Source organism: Thermobia domestica, chromosome 11, assembly GCF_964235325.1.
Source record: "Thermobia domestica chromosome 11, izTheDome1.hap1.1, whole genome shotgun sequence".
Lineage (NCBI taxonomy): Eukaryota > Metazoa > Arthropoda > Insecta > Zygentoma > Lepismatidae > Thermobia > Thermobia domestica.
The window spans coordinates 209,222,074-209,243,974 of record NC_137464.1 but is presented as its reverse complement, the minus strand read 5'-3'; the positions used below and the strand labels follow the sequence as shown (position 1 = coordinate 209,243,974).

General features: G+C 36.2%; 1 protein-coding gene across 2 annotated transcripts in view; it reads left to right on the top strand.

Moving 5' to 3' along the window:
• Nucleotides 1-17,466: 17,466 nt before the first annotated feature.
• Nucleotides 17,467-21,901, top strand: part of LOC145664694 (uncharacterized) — a 64,690-nt gene continuing 60,255 nt past the window's right edge. Inside the window, exon 1 of one of the 2 annotated variants that reach the window (XM_081731555.1) lies at nucleotides 17,467-17,589. The gene's annotated coding sequence lies outside the window, so the exon portion shown is untranslated. Of the gene's footprint in view, nucleotides 17,726-21,901 lie in introns of both variants that reach the window. The other variant, XM_081731554.1, reaches the window with a different exon arrangement.

Below are 21,901 nucleotides of genomic sequence, written 5' to 3'. Positions count from 1 at the left end.
TATATTGAGCGACCCACATTTTTTCACGGCAAGTATGGGGAAGACGTCATTCGTTTTTTTGAGTATTTCGAATCTTGCTGCGTCATTTATGAGTTCAATGCAGTAAAGAAGCGTCATTTGCTTCCATATTTATTACGGGACGGAGCCTTAGCGTGGTTTTTAGCTTTAACTAGGACAGAAGAATTTGTGAACTTGTCGTATGTGGACATAAAGAAACGTATGATTACACTATTTGGAGGTTTTGTAGTTAAGAAGTTTACGGAACACACCATTCGTTCTGGAGATCAAAAAGAAGGGGAACCTATTATGACATATATTTATGAGAAGCTAGATCTCATACTTAGTTTTGATAAAGCCATGCCTATACAAAAACAAATCAATTTCCTTATTGAAGGGTTATTGCCTCAGTACTTTAAGCTTACATGCAATAAATCGTTTTTATCCGTTGATGCGTTATGTGAATTTCTATTACAAGAACAGTCAGCTGAGTTAATAGTGAATTATAAGACGCTTATTAAAGCTAATTCGAAAAAACAAGTCTTGCAGTATATTACACCGGAATTTATCGCTAAGATAGCTGATGTTTCATTGCGCGATAATTCTCATGTTTCATTTCCTCTCGAAGAACAACAGGGAAAAAAAGAAATGCTTGCACGTTTGCATTATCATATCTCATCCGCTGGGAAAGAATGCGGTGATCAACAGTCAGTAGATTCTATTCCGTCTCATCAACAGAAATGTAACTCTTTTTCTTCTTTTTGTTCCTCTGAATGTAAGAGTGCCAATAATAATAATAATATGCATGATAGAATGGGCTCTGCGACGAATACTTCTGTTGTTATTGCTAAGAAAGAACAGAACAAGCGCAAAGAGAATCATAGTTCATCTCACGCGAATAATAAAATACACTGTCCGGCCAAAGTATTAGAGTGCAACATGGCACAATTCAAAGGAAATGATAATTGTAATGTTTTACATAGCGGAAATAGTTCAGGGAATAGTGAGAGACCTGCTTTTAAGACCCTCACGATAACTACGCCCATTGTTAGGGATAGGATTCTGCCTTGTATCAAAGTTACTATTGGAAATAAAGAGTATAAAGCATTGTTGGACTCTGGGAGTCAAATTTCAATTTGCACTCCTTCCTCCGAACACTAGACTTGTTAAAAGACGTACTATCATCCGTGGCATCTCGGGTAAAGGACTAGAAACTAACACGTTAGCTGTACTGAAGTTCAAAATTGACGGCTATTCATTTACGCACACTTTTAGAGCTGTAGACAAATTTGCATCTTCTGTTTTGTTGGGGAATGATTGGTTTCTTCCTCAACATGTAACTATTAACCAGGATATTCACGTAGTTCACATAGTTAGGTTTGGGAAACCTACTGATCACGCGCTACCTGAAAGTCATGCTATAGGCACAGTTTCTGAACAAACAGCGAACCTCATGCAAGCCTATTTCATAACGGCGAAATCTGTTACTTTGCCACCAAATTCCAGTGTTTCAGTACCTGTTCGAAAAATTAATAATTTAGTGGGAGTTAAAAATATTTTGCAACCCAATGAGAAAATCTGTTCTAAAGCCGAAATCTTTGTTAATGAGTCTAGAGTGGATCCTGTTAATCCTGTCATTAGAGTAGACAACCCAACCAACAAAAAGTTGTGTTTAGAGAAAAATCTTCATTTAGGTGAAGCTATTGACATTAGGCCGCATGCACATTACCCAAATGATACAGATAGTGTTCAAAATCATGGTTTAGCCAGTAAACAAGACAACAATAACTTTCCTGGTGGTTTTGATGTCAAGCGTGTGGACATTAACCCTCAACTTTCGGACGATCAGAAGCAAATGTTTTATTCTGTTATAGAGGAGTATAAGGATTATTTTTCTTGGTCAGAAAATGATTTTGGAGTGGCCAAGAGCTACGTACATGAAATTAAAATGCTAGACAACGTCCCAGTTCACACCAATCAGTTTCCTATCCCCTTCCACCTAAGAGAAGAAGTTAAAAAACAGATTGATACTTTGCTCAAACAAAAGGTTATTAGGAGGTGTATCTCGAGTTATAACTCGCCTATTCTTCTCGTGAAAAAGAAGTCTGGATCCTACAGATTTTGTTTGGACTGTAGAGAGATCAATTTACACATTGCACCAGACAGTTTTCTTGTACCGTCAATAGAAGACATTCTTTCGCGTCTTAGTAAGTGTTGCTACCTGTGCTGCTCGGACTTGCTCAGTGGTTTTTCCAAGTGAAAATCGCGGAAGAATACCAACACGTCACTGCCTTTTCAATCCCAGGAGCTGGTTCAATTTGTTTCACAGCACTCCCACAGGGCCTTATCACTAATTCCGCTGGTTTAAACAGATTAGTAAAAATGACATTGGAAGGATTAGAATCTGAACAAATTTTCGGGTACGTTGATGAATTTTTTGGGGGTGGGAACACTTTTGAGGATGTTATCAATCTCACCAAGAAGTTATTTCAACGAATTAGAGAACGTGGTCTTAAACTTGCACCAGAAAAAACGAAATTGGCTTATTTTTCATTAACAGTTTTGGGACACGATATTTCGTACGATGGCTTGCGAATTTCCAAGAAAATAACTGACCCCATTAGTAATTATGAACGTCCGAAGACGAAAAAACATGTGAAAAGTTTTCTAGGATTAGCTAGCTTTGTAAGACGATTCTTACCTAATTTTTCTGAAATTGGGGAACCTTTGAACTCACTTCTCAGAAAGGATGTACCGTTTAAGTGGACGCAAAAACAACAAGATGCTTTTGAAAAAATTAAAGACCTTATCATAAAATCGCCATATTTGATGCATTATAATCCAAAACACCCTGTATACTTGCTCTGTGATGCATCAACTCGTGGTCTGGCTGCCGTGCTCAAACAACCCATATGCTCTCCAGATGACCCAGAGTTAGCACCTATTGCTTATTGTAGCCGTAGCTTAAGTAAAAGTGAGAAGTCTAGACATCTCTATTAACTTGAACTTTTGAGTATTATATATGCCTTTAGATCCTTTCGTTACTTTTTGCTAGGACGTCACTTTTTTTTTGAAAACCGATTGTAAGAGTCTTTTGTTTTTGAAGCAGACAAAAAATGTAGGTAAATTTGCTAGGTGGCTTAGTTTTATTGAACAGTATAACTTTACTGTGACACACATATCTGGGATATCTAACATAGAAACTGATGCACTTTCACGTTTTTCTCGTGCCCCCAGGGACATTTCTGATGAGCAACAAAATGAGGAAGACCCTCGAGTATTTTCTTCCACTGTTACTGAGTGTAACAATATGCGAAGTGACGAGCCTTCTCTCAGAGATGAACAAATGAAAGACCCGTTTTATAAGGATATTTTTGATTGGTTAGAAAACAAGGAAAAGAAAAATCCAAAAATTGAAAGACAAGCATTTTATTTCACGGTTAAAGATGGAATATTGTATAGAAAACAAAAAACATCTAGTGGTATGAAATTTTTAGTTGCTGTACCTGTTTCATTACGCTATAAAGTTTTTGATGCGGCTCATACTTCTGCCATTGGTTCAAGTCACGGAGGCTTTTCTAAGACATATGATCTTTTAGTGATATCTGTGTATTTCCCCAATATGAAACAGTATATTTATCAGAAATGCAAAGAATGTTTAATTTGCCAGTCCAGCAAAAATAAACCTGGTTCTGCTTATGGCACATTGCAAACGTATCCTCAAGTGCCGCCCTTCTATCGCATTTCGTAGACATTGGAGGGGTGTATTCCTCGAGTAATATTTTGAGACACAAGTATTTGATTGTCGTTGTCGATGCTGCTACTCGGTATACTATTTGTGGTTCATTAGCAGATATAACAGCATCTTCTGTAAGTAGTTTTCTTTATGAAAATGTAATTTTGAAATACGGTATTTTCAAAGAATTAGTCACAGACAAAGGTCCATGTTTTACAAGTAACCTATTCAAGGAGTTGTGTGCGATGATTGGAGCTAAGATTCGATTTGTTAATGTTCAAGCACATTACACTAACGGGACTGCTGAGATAGCTATCCGAAACATTGAACAGAGACTGAAATCTGCGTTGTGTAATAAAGATCAAGGGAAATGGGTCGAACTGCTGCCATCTGTTGTGTTAGCCCACAATTTAACTGTTAATTTATCCTCTGGATACAGCCTTTTTAAACTTTTGCATGGATTCAGATGTAGAATGCTACACGAAGCAATTTTGGACACCCCTTGTCAATTTCAGGACAATGCTGAACGTTTACAGCAACTTGGAGAAATACGAGATAAAGCCCATGATAAATGGTTCCAGAGACATAAGACGGCGACGAAATTTTATGACAAACGTCATTCGAAACCCAATTTTAAAGTCGGAGACAAGGTATGGATTTTGGACAGTACCATGAAGAAAGGATCCACCAGAGCTTTCAATGGACGTTATTTTGGTCCAGGAATCATTCAAGATATTGACCACCCAAATTCCTATTTTGTTAAGTTCAGGACTGCGCGAGGAAGATTCAAGGTTGATTCGATTGCAGTACAAAGATTGAAGAAGTACTACGAGATACAGGAGAAGGAAAACGAGGAAGAGGGAGAAGAAGATGATGTTGACTTGGATATACAAAACGTTGTCGAGGATGCTACTGCGAATGCCTGCTGTGCCGAAGTACAGGAAGAGAAACAGAAGAAAGAAAGAGAAAAAGAACACTATGAGATCATTTTTAATTCTCATAGTGTGAATCTTCGTGAATCTATGTGAATCTTCGTGAAGTTGTGATTGCCAACCAATTACCCACTTGGGCTGAAACAGGGAAGAATTGTTCCGGTTTGAAACCGAAGTTTGGTGCCAATTCTGCAATCAACAAGAAAATCAGTGTTTTTCGTGGAGATATTGCTATGATTAAAGCTGACGCTGTTGTCAACCCCACGAATGAATTACTTATTCCATTAGGAGGAGCAGACAGAAGTATCCAAGAAGCTGTAGGAGAAGAATTTCGTAAAGATTGCGATAAAATACGTTCTTTGAAACCAGGACAAGTGAAGATTGCTCTAGGCTATAATCTCCCCGCTGATCATGTATTATTGACGTGTGGTCCCAGAGATGCGAACAAGAAGACTTTGGAGAATTGTTATAACAATTGTTTTGATTTTGTGTTGAAAAATCAGTTTTCAACTGTGGCTTTTCCTTGCATCGTTGCCGGTGCATTTCATTTCCCTAAGGAACCTGCTGCGAGAATTGCATTGCTGAGTACACGCAAATTTTTAGAGAATCATGTGGACAACGTAGACCGTATTGTATTGTGTATTTTCGACAAGGATAATTGGGATCTCTATCAGCGTCTTTTACCTGTGTATTTTCCCCTGGAAAAAGGAAAAGAAGTGGAAGCTGTTTCTCTTCATTGAATTTTTTTTTAAAAAAAAAGAGGAAAAAAAGAAGACGGTTCTCAAAGGAAGATTTGATGGATTAGGGACATCTGTGAAGTTGGTGACGAATTTTGTTTTGACACTGGCCATGTCATTATGGAATTTGTTTTGGTTTGTTTGTATTTCTAAGTCTTGCCGGCAATAACAATTACAACGAAGAGAAGGAGAAAAAGGAGTACTCATAGACATCATTGTTTTTTTTTCAGTTACTTAGAACTGTTGGTTAACTTTGTAGAATACGTTCTTTTTCCTGGTCATCTTATCTACAGCTTATGAACTGAATAAATTAGTATCTAGGCGCCAAATCAACATCTTATTGATACATTATGTTTTGCAGAAGAAAACTAGGGAGATAGACGCAACTATGAATTGATATGTGTATGCTATCTATGTTATGATAGTGATGAAGAAGGAATTCTTACGTTTTTTGCATTTTTCAAGATGCATTTTATGATATAAATGTGGATGTAAAGAAGAATGCAGTTTTTCTTTCCCTGGATTTTTGATTTGATCCTACGATTTGTTATTAGTTATTGGGAATATACTCAGTCTATGTATTCTTTTCAAATGAATATACACTGTTATAACCTCTAGTGTGATTTTAGTGATCTTTTGGAATGATCAATTTTTCATCGCCTGCAGTGTATACCCTAATAAATTTGTGTATTTCATTTTGAAGATGACTTGGGATTTATGTATGATGAAGATTTGTGCTTATTTGATGTATATTTTTGTATATTTGAAGATTTGACTTGATTCCACATTTTCCTGTGGGCATACGTGCTTTTACTTTTGTATAAAAAAAAAAGAAGTTTTTTTTCTTTTAGCGCATATTTAGTTAGGGATTTAGGAATATGTTTGGTGATAGTCTATCATGTTGATTTCTTTTAAGGTTTTAATAGCCAGTGCAGAGGGCTATAACTCTGCCAACACGTCGGACATTGTGGAACTAAATTCTCCACAATTCGTTTTTCTAAAACCTGAAATCAACATTCTTTTGTGTTGTTTTATCTATTCTTTCTATGGGTAGCTAGATTATTTTTTCTTCTACCGCGTAATGATTATTTTGATTATAGAGTTACAATTTTATAGGAATTGGAGTCTTTTTTTAGTTACTATATATAGATATATACGCATGGATTATGGCTTAGTTATTACTTTTGCATTTTTCCCCCTGATTTTTCGTCGATTTTTTTCATTCCATTAGATTATCCAATTATTGTCCGTACTCCCATATCTTACATGTTTTAGACAGTCATTGACTGTATCCTCTAATTTTTGTGATGTTACTATTACATACCTGTCTACCCTACTCCTATAATCTAATTGTACTGAATGAACTTTCCAGTTAAGTGATGTGCAAGGACATTGTACCTGTGATTTCCAGACCTACATTTGTGCTTAGTGATGCTGTGTTTACAACATTAACGTTGCTGTGCTTACGTCATTTGGCATTGACTGTTCTGCTATCAACTGTGTTAGTGTGTGAAAATTTATGCTGTACTCATCATTTCTTATCATATGATTCTTTCCAGACTATATTTGTTGCTGTGCTTTTATCATGAAGACTGAATGGAACTACAAAGATGCTTATGCTTTTTTAAAACAGAAATTCTAAAAAAAGTATTTTTTTTGTTTGTCTCCGAAATGTTTTCATTCGGGACTTTGATTTCAGGGGGGGGATGTGAAGATATGTGTATTTGGACACATGGCAAAGTATCTTATTTTGAACAATGGGACATTTCATTTTAAAAGAACATACAGTTAAAAGAATAACCATTCGTTTTAAGTTAAATTACCTTTCGACTTTTTTTCTAAGTTCATTTGCCTTTGCTGTCTGTCATTTACTTCTTATGTTTGTAATTTCTCAATTAATAAAATAACAGATTGCTTCCCCGTCCGCATTCCTATCATCACCTTACCTTGGTTAATCTACGAGCACGCACTTTTTCATCGAGACGCAAATCAGAGTGAATAACCGAGGATATGAACCCGGAAGGAACGCCATACAAAATCGATTGAAAGACTATTGGAAGGGACAGTCGACATGGAGCGAGAGACGAGTTAGAATGTAGACCGCGAACTTCATTTTGAAATTTACGTTTGATAGCCTTGCTCTGTCCTATAGAGCACCTTTGTTTCGGCTAACGCCAGATAGCCATCTACGACGATGTATTGCTTTTTGAGAAGAAGTTTTAAGTTTAACTAAAGTTGCGGTCTTCGTGAAGTTGGTTACTCAGTCCGGGTTTCGCTGACTTTTAACCTTGGTTACTTGAACGACCAGCCAGCCAATCAGAGGGATGGACAGACGTCGGCCCGTTGGAGGAATCGTCGAGAGGACAACGTTCAGACCTGCAAGTAAGTGCGAGTAGATTAACCTATCCTGAAAGTTATTCCCTTCTTACCCCTCTTCATCCCCTTTTACATCACAGTATGTTTCTTTTGTACGTGTTGGATTTTATTTAAATGCAACCCAGGTTGGATCCCGTACCTCGTATCATGTTAAGTTCAACGTATACAAAATCCTGGGCGCAACTTGTCGGTTCTGTCATTCCCAATCACGTCATTTTTAAGTAAATAATCTGAGCTTTCAGACCGACAAGGGGCGACTGCACACTACTAAGGTATCAAATGCATTAGCATCTGCTAGAGTAATTTCCTCTTCTTGAAGAAATGCATTCAATCCGTCCGTGGTTCCGAAAATGTGTGTAAAGACAGACACACATATTTTTCTAGAAATATTAGTTGTTTTTATAGACCCATAGTGCCATAGGACGTGTCACCTACTTCCCGTAAAGCTTCAAGAACTACGCAGTAATTTTTCAACACATCTGCTTCAGTTTGAAAGTGAGATGACTCTAGTGATGTTGAAGAACTCGGTATACTGGAAAGCTTCAGATCAAGTGATATATGAATATCTTGAAGGCGCCCGTGAGGAAGTACTGAGGAAAAATAATTATGGATACTTTGTAAATTTTTTTTTTCTAATCCTTTGTTTTCCTTGACGAACATGCATGCAATAATACCAGAATAAGCTGATGGGGTTAATAATTTGTATAGGCTGTATAAGGATACACTTCTCTGAAAATAGCTTGATCTCCTGAAATATGCCCTCTGCTAATATTTACACTATCGTAGGCCTGACTCACACGTACACTTTCCGCCTTTACTGATGAATCATGCAAGGCATTTACAAAAGCTTTTGGTATTGCAGGATTCTAAGTTTTATAAATTTTGAAAAAAAAAGTTTTATTGGTTTATCATCTTTAACACATCTTGCACATATACTAAGCTGTTCATTGATACTAATATCGTGGGTTTCATCAGCTATAGTTTTGAATTTCCAAGATGAAATTAATTATTTTAATAACTACCTTCTCTGTTTCATCACAGCATGATATAAGTTCATTTTCCGTTCCATTTCCTTGATTTCCAATTAAGTGCATATCCTGACTACCCATTTTATGGTATTTTTGTGAAAGTAAAAATTAATTCAAAGGCTGTTTACATTTGCGTTGTGTACATTGAACCGGACTCCAGTATCTCTCAATATGATTACTTCTTTCAATTTATTGAAGGTAATTGTGAAGTATGCAGCACTATTCTCATAGTAGGGGATATGAACTATTCTTAAATTAATGGAAGGCAATTTTCTTTTCTTAAGTTGACAGGCAAATATCAGCATTTATATAATTTTCTATTGTATTATGACCTAAGATCCCTTAATAATTTGTGCAACAGCTTAGGAAGAACGTTGGACCACGTACTCTCTAACCTTGAGAATGTTACTGTAGAAAGAGAGCTGCATCCTCTCGTAAAAGAGGACATGCACCATCCGTGTCTTCTCAAATATATTGTGTAAGCAAGCAATAAAATCGAAATCCCATAAAAATATTTTAGGTTTCAACTTTCGAAAGAAAAGTTTTTTGCGACTTTACAAAGATCTACATGAAGTTAACTGGTTAAGCCTGGGAACTTACCGGGATGTAAATAGAATGGTGGACCAATTTTACGAAATAATTTATGACACTTTTCGCAAAAGTATTCCCTTGAAAATAAAAGTCCACAAAAATTTTTCCATGTTGGTTTACAAGTAGTATAATAAAAAAATAAAAAATAAATCGTACCACCGTGCTTTTTGGCTGCGGGGAAAGGGAAATTGTCAATATCATTACAACGAATTTTGTAAATTGCGGAAGGAAGTGAAACAGGAAATAGCATGGGAGTATAAATTATTTTAGAAACGGAAATCAACATCCTCTAAGTATAATATTTATCCTTTAAGTATAATATTTAACAATTTATTCTTTAAGTATAATATTTAATTTTGCAATAAGAAACAATGTTTTCCCTGACAAATGGAAGCACTTAATAGTTTGCCCAATTCGAAAATTGGGAAAGAAAAACAATATTGAAAACTTTCGGCCTGTTGCAATTTTACCAGAATTTGCCAAGATATTTGGAAGTGTCCTATATGTTCGAATACTAAATCACGTGCGCCCTGCAATCTCGGTATATCAACATGGGTTCTTACAAAGTAGATCGACAGTTCAAATTTAGGTAATATTACAGACTTTATAGCTTCTTCTTTGGACAACAATAGTCAAGTAGATGTTATATACACTGATTTCAGTAAGGCTTTTGACACAGTACAACATGATGTTTTGCTACATAAATTAGCTTTATTTAACTTTAGTCCTGCTATGGTTAATTTCTTTTCCTCTTATTTGCATAACCGTAAACAGTCCGTTATCTATAAAGAATTTCTTTCTAAAGAAATAGACATGATTTCAGGAGTTCCGCAGACATCGAATTTGGGGCCTCTTCTCTTTTTACTTTTTTTCAATGATCTTCCGTGTTGTATTACAAATTCAGAAAAACTACTGTTTGCAGACGATCTCAAAATATATGCCAAAATCAAAACACAAGAAGACTGTTATTTATTACAACAAGACCTAAAAAAGGTAATGAATTGGTGTAAGGTAAACAAACTTCAGATGAATGTAGATAAATGTGTATCTGTGACGTTCAGTAGAAAAGAGTTTTCTTGCGAATATTCGTATTCCATTGGTGGGGTAAATTTAAATAAATCGAACTCAGTGAAAAATTTGGGAGTAATATTTGATCATAGGTTATCATTCAACCAACATGTAGATAAAATAACTAATGAAGCTTACAGGAACCTCGGATTCGTAATTCGAATGAGTAATGAACTTAGAAATGAGATGACATTGAAGACTCTTTACTTTTCGTATGTTAGGGCTAAATTAGAATATGCATCAGTTATCTGGAATCCATACTTAAAATCTGAATGCCAGAAAGTTGAGCAATTACAAAGTAAATTCTTGAGATATTTTACCTAGAAAAATACCGGTCTTTATCCCAAATTTGAGCACTATACCAATCTTATTGACAGCTTTAAATTCGTTAGACCAAAGAACGTTAGACAGGATGTTAGAACAAAGAAGAATACTAAACTAACTAACTAACTAACTAACTCTATGGCCTATGGAACCCGGAGGTTCAATGCCGCGTTCACAAAAGCTCTCCACTGACTTCTATCCTTAGCTAACTGCATCCAGTTTCTACTCTGTATTCCAATCTCTGCGAGATCCATCTTAATATTGTCCTCCCATCTGCGCCTAGGTCTTCCTAATGGTCGTTTTCCAATTGGTCTTCCAGTCAAGACTTTGAAAGCGTCTCTACTTTCTTCCATTCTAGCTACATGAAGAAGAACACTAACTGACTTAATTTTTCTCTTTCGACTTCTGCATAATAAAATTGACTGTCCAACGCTGTTACAAAATCTATTTATTCAAGCCCCGTCCCTCAAGACGCGTGCAAAAAATAATAACATATTCTTTTGCCGGAAAGCAAGGACAAATATAGTGTAATGTCACCTACTTGGAGAATTAGTGCTGCTTACAATGCAATAAGTAAAGAGAATGTTTTTGGATATATTCAGTAACAAAGAGCGTCACTTCAGGAGCCAAGTTTTGGAAACCCTATGATTTATGGCTTATTTGTACACTTAATGTATTTTATTTGTCTTGTCTTGTTATTATGCATTTATTTATGTATGTATTTAAACTTATTTATCATCATTACACTTACTGGTTAACTGGACATAAACACTAATGTTAACCTTCTGTAACTGAAGTTTTATACTCTGTTGAGGGTACAAATACAAATAAATAAATAAATAAATTATTTAATTAATGTTGCACAGAAAGGAGACAAGTGGCAGGAGACAATATGAAAGGTCTGCTGTGAAAACTTAATTCTAGAAGAAAGAAAGAATCAGAATTAATTAGTGTTCTATTCGTTTTTAAAAAAATGCATTTTGGCGCTTAGCACCTTTCTTCTTTGTGGGGGCGATATTTTCAGGAAGTATCAAATGTAGATCGGATGAATTGTAGATGTAAATATGTTACAAGTATTAGTCTTACAGCTCCATCAAAACAAACCCAGGGTCAAAAATAAATTAACAGTACACCTATACACGCTAAAGATAAAGTACAAGGATAATTTGTCCCTTAGCTCTAAACGCTCCTAATGAATTATATATTATTATTATTATTATTATTATTATTATTATTATTATTATTATTATTATTATTATTATTATTATTATTATTAGAACGAATAATAAATGGATAAATCAAAATAGATTTAGGGGGCACATGAGACTTTTAGGGGAACCGGTGCACCAGCAGGACTCCTCTCTAACGATGTCATTGTATTCGTAATGATATGTAAAACATAATTCAATGTGTAAGTGTTATAACAAATTCTTTCTTTCTCTCTTTTAGATTCCATTTTGCAGTACCTTCAGGACGACAGAAATGCAGTGTTTTCTTCATGTTAGTATGTATCCATCTATATTTGTAGCTGCTTCTTATAGTAGAATGTAGCGTAGGTGTTATATACCTAGGTATATAAGTTGAAAATGTAAATATAGTAGTAGCATTAGTAGCAGTAGTAATGGTAGAAATAGTAGATAGTAGTAATGAGGAAATAGTGCATTAGTAGTAATAGTAATAGTACTTGTAGTTGTTGTGGCGCCTAGACTTCATCCTGCTCCTTATCGGTTAGTAATGCAAGACATGCTACACGTGTATGTTTATAGCTATTTTAATGACTTGTGTAGAAGACCTTTTGTTCCACTGAAATTAATGTAATTGCTAGCAATAGCGTTACCTCATTATTTGCGTATTCTCTACTGTCTTGTAGTAATTATATAACTTTGTAACATATAACTAACTCAACATGTATCGTAAATAATTTATTTCCTTTCTATACACACTGCTTCCTTATCAATGTTAATATAATTTCCTATTACAAGAATGTAGCCAAATATTTCCGTCTGATACTAACATTAACTTTTCCTTCCTTTACAGATGTCGATATTCTATAACACACACGATAGATGGAAGGATGCGTGGATGTTGTACAGGAAATATAGTAAGCAATATTTTGTGATTGTACCCTATAAGGTAAACTAACATTCTGAACTAAGCATTACTAATTCTTATCACAATGTCCGGATTTAAGTTTGAGTTCTCCTGGAATTTGATGAGTCATGACAATATGTTAAGATGAGTAACTGTATTTGAGATTCCAAATCTTGATTTTTCCCGGCTGTAACTCATGTGGTTCGGATTCCACGTTAATCAATAGGTCCACGTCTCATATAACCTCGCTGCTGAAAAGGAACGTTAAGCTCAAAATCAACTCCACTCAACTCAAAGTCTGATTTTAGAAAGAAGACTTCCTTCCTAGTCCTGGACGCCTCTAATGCATACTTAGATAACACTTTGCACGCCGTTAAAATAGAATATTCAAATTTAAAGAACAGCAATCAATATACTTGCCAACTGCTTTTGCTTGATCTTACACCTCTTACTTTTAATAGATTTCATTTTTTTATCTCTATCTAGATTACTATTCTCAAGACACGATAATGTTTCTAGGCATACTCTACGTTGAACTGAAGTTCATTCAACAGTATTTCCGTCATTTTTTCCTTAAACTGTATTAGAAATTAAGTATTATATCTAGACAGCATACATTTTAATCACGCTCGACTCTAGCCATGGGAGCTAAATACACGATTCTGATTGGTTGAAGTTATCCATTTCTCGCCACATAGCACACAAATACCACAATCAAACGTCAACTGCTGTCGGTCCTCGTGGCCGAGCATGCTACCGCACAGGCTAGTAATAAAAGTCGCTTTTGGTGTGGGTTTAAACCCAAGCATTTTTTAAAATTTTAACACTTTTATCATTAAAAGAAGATACAACTAATACTCATTTGCCATTGTACGTAATATATAATGCAGAGAAAGTTATTTCCGTTGCGCAACATAGCTGAGCGAGCGAAGGGGTTAGAAGCCCCACAGGGCTCATCCTGTTCCGCCTTGACCCCCATGATATAAAGTTTGAGACCAACCTTAAACAACAGGCTAGAGTAGCGCGTAAAACAGCTGGCCAGGGTAGCGCATAAAACGTCATAGAGGCTAGGGCAGCGCGTGAAAAAAGTTACTTCCGAGAGTATTACTTTCCCGAGCGTGAGGACCCGCTCGGGAGAGCAATACTCCCAAGAGTACGTTTTTCCGCGCGCTACTCTAGCCAGCTGTTTTATGCGCTATCCTAGCCAGTTGTTTTAAGTTGGTCACAAAATTTATATCATGAAGTACAAGGGGAACAAAACGAGCCCTATATCATGGAGTACAAGGGCATAAGTACTACAACTACTTATCTGCACAAAAATAAATAAATCACTTTTTTAAGTATTATTTTCATATTATTTTAATTTAATAAGTGTTATAAAAATGTAAAAAAAAACTTTCCTCGGGCCGGGTTTGAACTCGCGGCAAAACAGACTTTTATTACTAGCATATAGCACTAGCCTACTCGACCACGAAGGCCGACAGCAGCAAGCGTTTGATTTCTATTTTAATGCAAAGTGGCAAGAAGTGGATAACACCAACCAATCAGAACTGTGTTTCTCGTTTCTACTTCCGGGAGCATTACTCTCCCGAGCTAGTCCTCGAGCGTGTTGTTTCAAATTAATTGCAGTATTTCTTTGTCATTTTCTTGTTTCTCAGGTGTGGCATGTGCATGGAAGTTCAGTCACTTTAATCCCACATTAGCAAACATCAAAACTTCAACTAATGAATATTAGCAACAACATAACAAGACGACAATAAAAGAATATTAGCTATATAATTGAAATAAACTGAAAAATTTTGTTTAAAATAGAATAAATAACTTTGGCACCATCTTAATATTAAATATAACTTGGTGTGGGTTCCCAAGTCCGAGGTAGCATACTATAGTGTGTTTCGTTCTGAAATGTCTTGGGGGATTTTAATACGAGAACTTATCGTAATGCACATATTCAATACAATTATTTTAATCAAACTTTGAGGAACTCAGCATCATCGGGTCCGCTCAAAATCGGCTCCCATAGCGTACAACTCCATGACTTGTTTAATTTTGTAAAATGTTGAATGAATGAATGTTAATTAGTTTCCTCCACTGTTAGAAACATTTAATTTATGTTCCTTTACATTTTATTAAAGTTAGTTTTAGGCGGAAGCATTTATCGTAGCATTTTTCGTGGTAAAAATCGTATCATCGATATCCTACCATGTAAAGTAGCAAATGCTATAGCATTTCTCATGCCATGGCATATCCTATGGCATTTCTTGTCGATAGAACCTGCTCTATTTTGTAGCATTTTCCCTAACATTTCAGGTCCGATTGCAGCACCGTGGTGTGTTAAAAGGAAGCAAAAGATTTTGTGCCAAATAATTTACCGAGTTATAGTGAATGAAAAACTTCAAGCTACCTTTCTCATTTGGAAAATATAATTTGTTAGAGCATTGTTGCTCCCACGTCCACAATCTGATATTTCAAATCCTTTCAAAAATATCATAAATATTTTTAAAGTATGCAATGCTGCTTAAAATTAATAATTATGAGAACTTGTAATTACAAGTACTAAAAATTTTCTGTAATTTATAGAAACAAGGAAAAACAAACCTTTATTTTTCTAAAAAAAAAAATCCCACAAATATCTAATTTTTAGTAGTATAGCACCGTAATTTCTACCTGTTTCACGTATCTGCTAACGGTTTGACATATTTCTTAAAATTGGGTTATGATCTATACGTCTTTCGAATACCATCTATGTGCTCGGAAGTGATACATAATTATTTAAGCACTTTTTAGAAATAAAATCTTTCGGACAAATCAAATTCCTAATTTCTTGAAACTTTGCTCCTACTCATTCGAAGCATGTCACATGATGAGTCATGATCATACTATACAATAGTAAAGTACTTTGGATGTGTATTGCACCGCCCGCAGAGGCTTCCAAATGGATACTGAATTTGGATATTTCTGATATTGTAGCTTCCTTAGTTTCAACTAACTCAACACTGACTAACAAATGTGGTATTGTAAGTTTTCGTTAGATTTGAAATACTGTTCGTAATAATGTGAAGTAATGCCATTTGAAAAATAAACTTTATTTTGGGTAAGTAGATCTTTAAATTGGTAGCACTGCAGAGTGTGAGAAATAATCTCCCTTGTCGATATTTTCATTAAAGATTTTCTCTTTTGTCATCAGGTCAAAATACCCTTCCCCCATAACGAATTGTTCACTGCAAAATGTTCAATATACGTGAGATGATTTTGAGTTTAACGTCCCGTTCAGCAGCGAGGCTATATGAGACGTGGACCTACTGATTAACGTGGAATCTGAACCACATTAGCTCCCGCCGGGAATCGAACCCGGGTCTCCCACGCCAAAGGCGCGTACGTTCACCGCTTAGCCACGGAGAAGCTTTGTTCAATATACGTATAAGTATATAGCTTTATACATATAAGGGGCTCAGTAGTAGAGCGTTCACCTCCGGTGCTTGGGGCCCCGGGTTCGATCCCAGCCCCCGCCAAGTGAACTTTGTGGTGGACACACGTCGTGTGCGTGGGTTTTGTCGGGGTTCTCCCATTTCCTCCCACTTCATTCATTCCACCATTTTATTCATTACTCATCATCACCGTCTCCTTTAGCCTTACCGGCATAAGCATGGGACGTAAAACTCAACGATTTCATTTCATTTTTTCTATACATAAAAGATCTTAATGAATGATTGGTCAACGTCCAGGTAAACCATTTACGCTTGAAACTTGATATTTGGACAGTTCATAAGATTTGTGACAGGTCTGCACGGGCCAGAATTTTTAGCCCAAGCCCGGCCCGGCCCATGAATTTATAATGTGAGGTCCGACCCGAGTTCCAAATATGTTTTAAGCTTTAGGCCCGAGCCCTACTTGAGCCAATGTGGTAATCAAAAGAGCTCGAAATAAGCCCGAATTACAGAAACTTAATAATTAACGAAAAATTATATTTTTATTTACAGCAATTAGAGGTTTAATTTTGTACCTTAAAAGTTCTCCAGAAAGAACGGTCCGATAAACATCATTCTACAGTATATTTGCAAAGTTATGTCCAAAAATGAAAGAAAGGTACTTCTATGTTTAAAAATTTATTGCCCGAGCCCTGCTCGAATCCGAATTGATCAATGTTTTGTAGGCCCAAGTCCGACCCGCGAGCTCGGCCCGAGTCCGTGAGACCTTGTATGCTCCTACTGAGGGAGAGTTTCTGGAAATTCGACAAAGAAAACGAGGGGGCGACAATAGGAGAAGCAATTATTTTGATATTTTACCTAGGTAAGTAGTTTCCATCACAATAAGATAATTTAGTGCACGTTTAAATAGTCGTTAATGAAAACAATTTTATTAATTACTAAATTCAACTTACATTTTCGTTAAGTGATATTTTCAGTTTCGATATCTCTATACTGCAATCCTAGTATGGTCGTTCCTAAATTCACAGATTTCTTTTCTCTCTTCTAAAAATTATGAACATACAAATTCAAGTGAGTTTTCATTACAGGAATTGGATGACGGTGAAAACGCAATACATAGCGGTACGAAGCGAAAGAGAACATTGATTTAAAGAAGTGCTTCCCTATTCATGCACGCAGACGCATTGTGATCGTCAGATGTTTGCTTCCCGAGAGGGGGTTTTTCATTCATACCGCGATCGATCCGTATTGCGTCGAAGCTGTGACGTGAGCAGCGCCCAGGTAAGACATATTGAACAATGAGAGGATACAAGTGATTACAAATTAGAAAGAAGTGAGAGTTATCAGCGAGCATTTTATTAACAGTTACAACATATCTAAGAAGCATAACGGCAGAAGTGTAAATTCCTAGAAATGAGTATGTATCATTTTTAATGTTAATTATAACATTGTATAAGTTTATAAGTAATCCTTAGTTTCATATGACATCTAACGATCGTTCCCGCTTTAACAGAACAAACGCAAAATTACTAGGATCATATCATACCAAGGTTTATGTAAAGTATATGTTAATTACTATACTATAGTTTGCATGATATTCGATTTTTTTTCATTACGGTTAGTAACTAATATTAATATCCTTAACTTGTTTTGCATTTACTTTAAATTTCTTAAAATATTACTATTCAGTGGCGTAGCGTGTTTTAAAATTTTGGGAGACCACCTCTAAAAAGGCTAATCATAAAAAAGATAAACGTATATTTTAAATAAGTCTGGTTTATGAAAACTCTATGAGTATGATTTAACCTGTCTGTTGGTGTGTCCATTCGTTCAGGAGACAAAGACTACCAAGAACTACTAGATAAATCACCAATTTTGGTCAAACTCAGGAATCAGGTCCGTTGATGGAGGTGATATGCAAACCGGAAGTGGTTGAAATAAACAATTTTTGGTTTTAATATTTATCATTATAGAGGAAGAACGGGAATAAATAGCGAGAAGCGATTAACCCTATCAGGAATACATGTCATCACCATCCTTAACTACCTACTAAAGTCAGAAGGGATGGAAATCCACTAGTATTTCCACTTCCAATATTGATCTACACAGAATAGAAACAACAAGATATAACGAGAAGCAGTCTTTTATGGAATTAACATAGTGTTTCAAAAATAGGTACCATCTTCGCTCTCTCTCAGCCCCGTATTCAAAGCGGAAGTGACACATCAATCACTTCGATTATAACGTTGATCACTGTAGAGTATAAATGGTAGTAGGTAGCAAGGAGCGGTTTCTGAAAAAGTGTTCCAAGAATGTATATCTCTACTATAATCTCTCTACTAAAGCAGTAGAAATCCTCTAACGCTTCCTTCTGACTTCAATATTGATTTTAAGCATGTCACGCTGTACAAACCAAACTTCTTCACGTGGTGTACATGCGACAGCGCCATTTGTTTTTTTTCTAAATCTTAAAAACACAAATGTCCTCTCCAGTCGTACTCAGCACCTTTGTGTGAGAGTATAAAACATTGAGATAAGAAAATGGCCAGAAATTTCTCGGTTCAAATTTCATCACAATGGGTTCCTGAAGTCTCAAATAGTAACTCTGGTGGAATTTACCATCTATGAGTAGGGTAGATAAATGTGTCCGCTGTTTCTTGGTTCAAATTTGATAGGTCCCAAATAATGTTTTCGCACAATTTCAGACCGGACCTCAGAAAGTAGCTCAAATTTACGACGAAATTTACCGCCTATGGGCAAAGTAAATAAAAGACTTATGGTTCCTTTGATATGGCTCCTTAAATCTCCCGAAATCCAAACATTTTGGCCAATATCTGGGTCGCCAGTTTGCCAGTGGCCACCGATTACTATTTGGTGCCAAAATATTCAATATCCTCTTAAGTATTGACCAAGACCAATATGATCTCTCTATGACTTACGATTTTCGAGTTATGGCTCCTTAAATCTTACGGAATAGGAACTTTTTTTTGGCCAATATCTCGGGAACGACAAGAGTGACGCGAAAAATTCCATCAGTTCTTTCAGATAGTTTTTCATGCTTTATCGAATGGAGGGCTCAAAATTGAAACATTCGCGAATAACAGGCACACACACATACACACAAATACATAAAGAATTAAGTAACGAACTTCGTTATCCAAACACAACAGAGTCAATATTAGTGAAACAACTTGGGTCTCTAACCGTAAGACTCCAAGGGAGTGTAACTTTTCTTCACCAGAGTAGTTAAGGGTTAAACAAAGATATAGGTTTTCAAGTAGAGTCCAATTTACAGATTAATAATGCATTGGATCACCTTTCCTCTCAGAAAACCTCTGATGTGAAGTGGAACATACAAGTGTAGATAAAAGGGTTCACGTCTTTTCGGTTCGAATTTGATCCAAATATCTTCCTGAGGTTCCAAGCAGTATTTTCAGAAAATTTCAGACACACCAACGTTAAAAAGTTGCCCAAAAATACGATAGAATTTACTGTTTATCGGAGGGTTAGTAAAAATAGTTCACGGCTTTTTAGCTCACGTTTGATTATAATATGCTCCGAAGATCCAAAATAGTGGTTTTAGAACATTTCAGACCTGGGAATCGCACAAAAGTTGCCCAAAATTATGACGGAATTTACTAGCTTAGGACGAGGTAGATAAAAGAGCCCACGACTTTTCGGTTCAAATTTCATCAAAATTTTTTCCTGAGATCCCAGGAAGTATTTTCAGAAAATTTCAGACCGGGCAAACGTTAAAATATTGACCAAACTTATGCAGAATTTATCGTCTATGGACGGTGTAATTAAAATAGTTTTTTTCTTTTTCTTTTTTTGCTCAAATTTGATTATAATATACTCCTAAAGTCCAAAATAGTTTTTAGAAAATTTCAGATCTGGAAACCCACAAAAGATGCACAAAATTATGATGGAATTTAGCACCTTGGGACGAGGTAGACATAACATCCCACGGTTTTCAGTTCAAATATGATCACAATGTATTCATACAGTCCCAAATAATTTATAAGGAAACCAAAGAAAGTTATGTCACTTTTTCACCCACCACCTTCAAACATCGATATGTCACCTTAAACCGTATCTGGAAGATCAAAAATAGTCCCTATCACCGTCGACGACCTTTTTCGAAGGACATCGAAGTACAACTTGATCGGCCGTGAAGCGAAGTGCATTTGTCCTTCTGCTAGGGATTTGAACTAACGTCTTCTAAGGTGATTGTCCAAGGAATGGAACAGGTGATAATCGGACGGAGCAATGTTCGGTGAGTGCTTCCCATCCAAGTCGTAGAATGGTGTCTCGGGTCATCCTAGCCACGTGGGGTTTAGCGTTGTCCTGTAACAGGAGGACTCCTTTGCGATTCAGAAGGGCTGGCTCCAGAGTCTTGAGTTTTTCTTGAACACAGTTCAACTGCTGACAGTACATAGTTGCATTGATGCTCTGACCAGCTGGAAGCAGTTCTCGATGCACGATACCGCGAGCAGTCCACCAAACACACAGAAGGACTTTCTAGGTACCATCACGGCATTTCCCTGGTTTGAATGAGGAAAACCCACGAAAAGCCTCATTCAGAATGACAGGTCTGAAAAAGCTGTTACACCTTTCCAACCGAGTATCCGCAACGAGAATCGAACCCGAGACCGCTTGCGCAGAAGACGACTGCGCTACACGTGGCCACAAGAATTAGACTTAGGAAAGATGATAAAGCATTTAAGGAGGTGAAATTTATATAAATATGGAGGAAACGAGGTATTATTACGATAGTAGTAGAAAATAAGAATGGGGAGATAGTAAGTAAGAGGTGTGTAATCTTACGAAGATAGAAAGAATATACTGAGAACTTTTATGAGAGTAAAAATAGATTGCATGGCCTAGATGTTGAAGTAGAAGATTATAATATTCAGGATTTTAAAGGGTTTAATATAGTTCGGGATATATTTGAAAAAGTTATGACCGGGATGAGAAGTGGGAAGTCAATAGAGATAAATAAGGTATCAATCGAATTCATTTAGAATATTATTCCACCTTTGTAATGAAATACAGTACATGAAATGGGATGATGGTCAAAAGATTTCCTAAAGACGACTATGAGAACATTGAGTAAGAAGTCAAACCCCAGAGAGGTATGGGAACGACAGAACTATTGGTCTCATACCGTATAAGCAAAAATTACGCTTCGAATACCGAAAACAAGTTTGTATAGAAGAACAAATGAAGAAGTTGGGAGAAACAGTTCGGATTTAGAAGCGGTAAGTGCACGGGAGATGCAATTGGCTTATTAAGAGTAATAGGTGAAATGTTTGTAGAAAAAGGAAAGAAGGTGTATGGTATGTTACTTGGTCTACAGAAAATACTTTTGACCGGGTAGTCTGGGAACTGATGGGAGTTTTAAAGACGGTTAGATTAGAATAAAAGGATCGAATGCTTATAAGAATCTTATACGAAGCAGTAGTAAGTGTTCGAATACACGAAGAAGTGACACAGTATATTGTAACTGGGGGAAGGGGAACTCGACAGCGATGTTGTCTCTTGCTAACGTTATTTAATACATATCTAGAGGAGATAATGACTAAGGGATAGT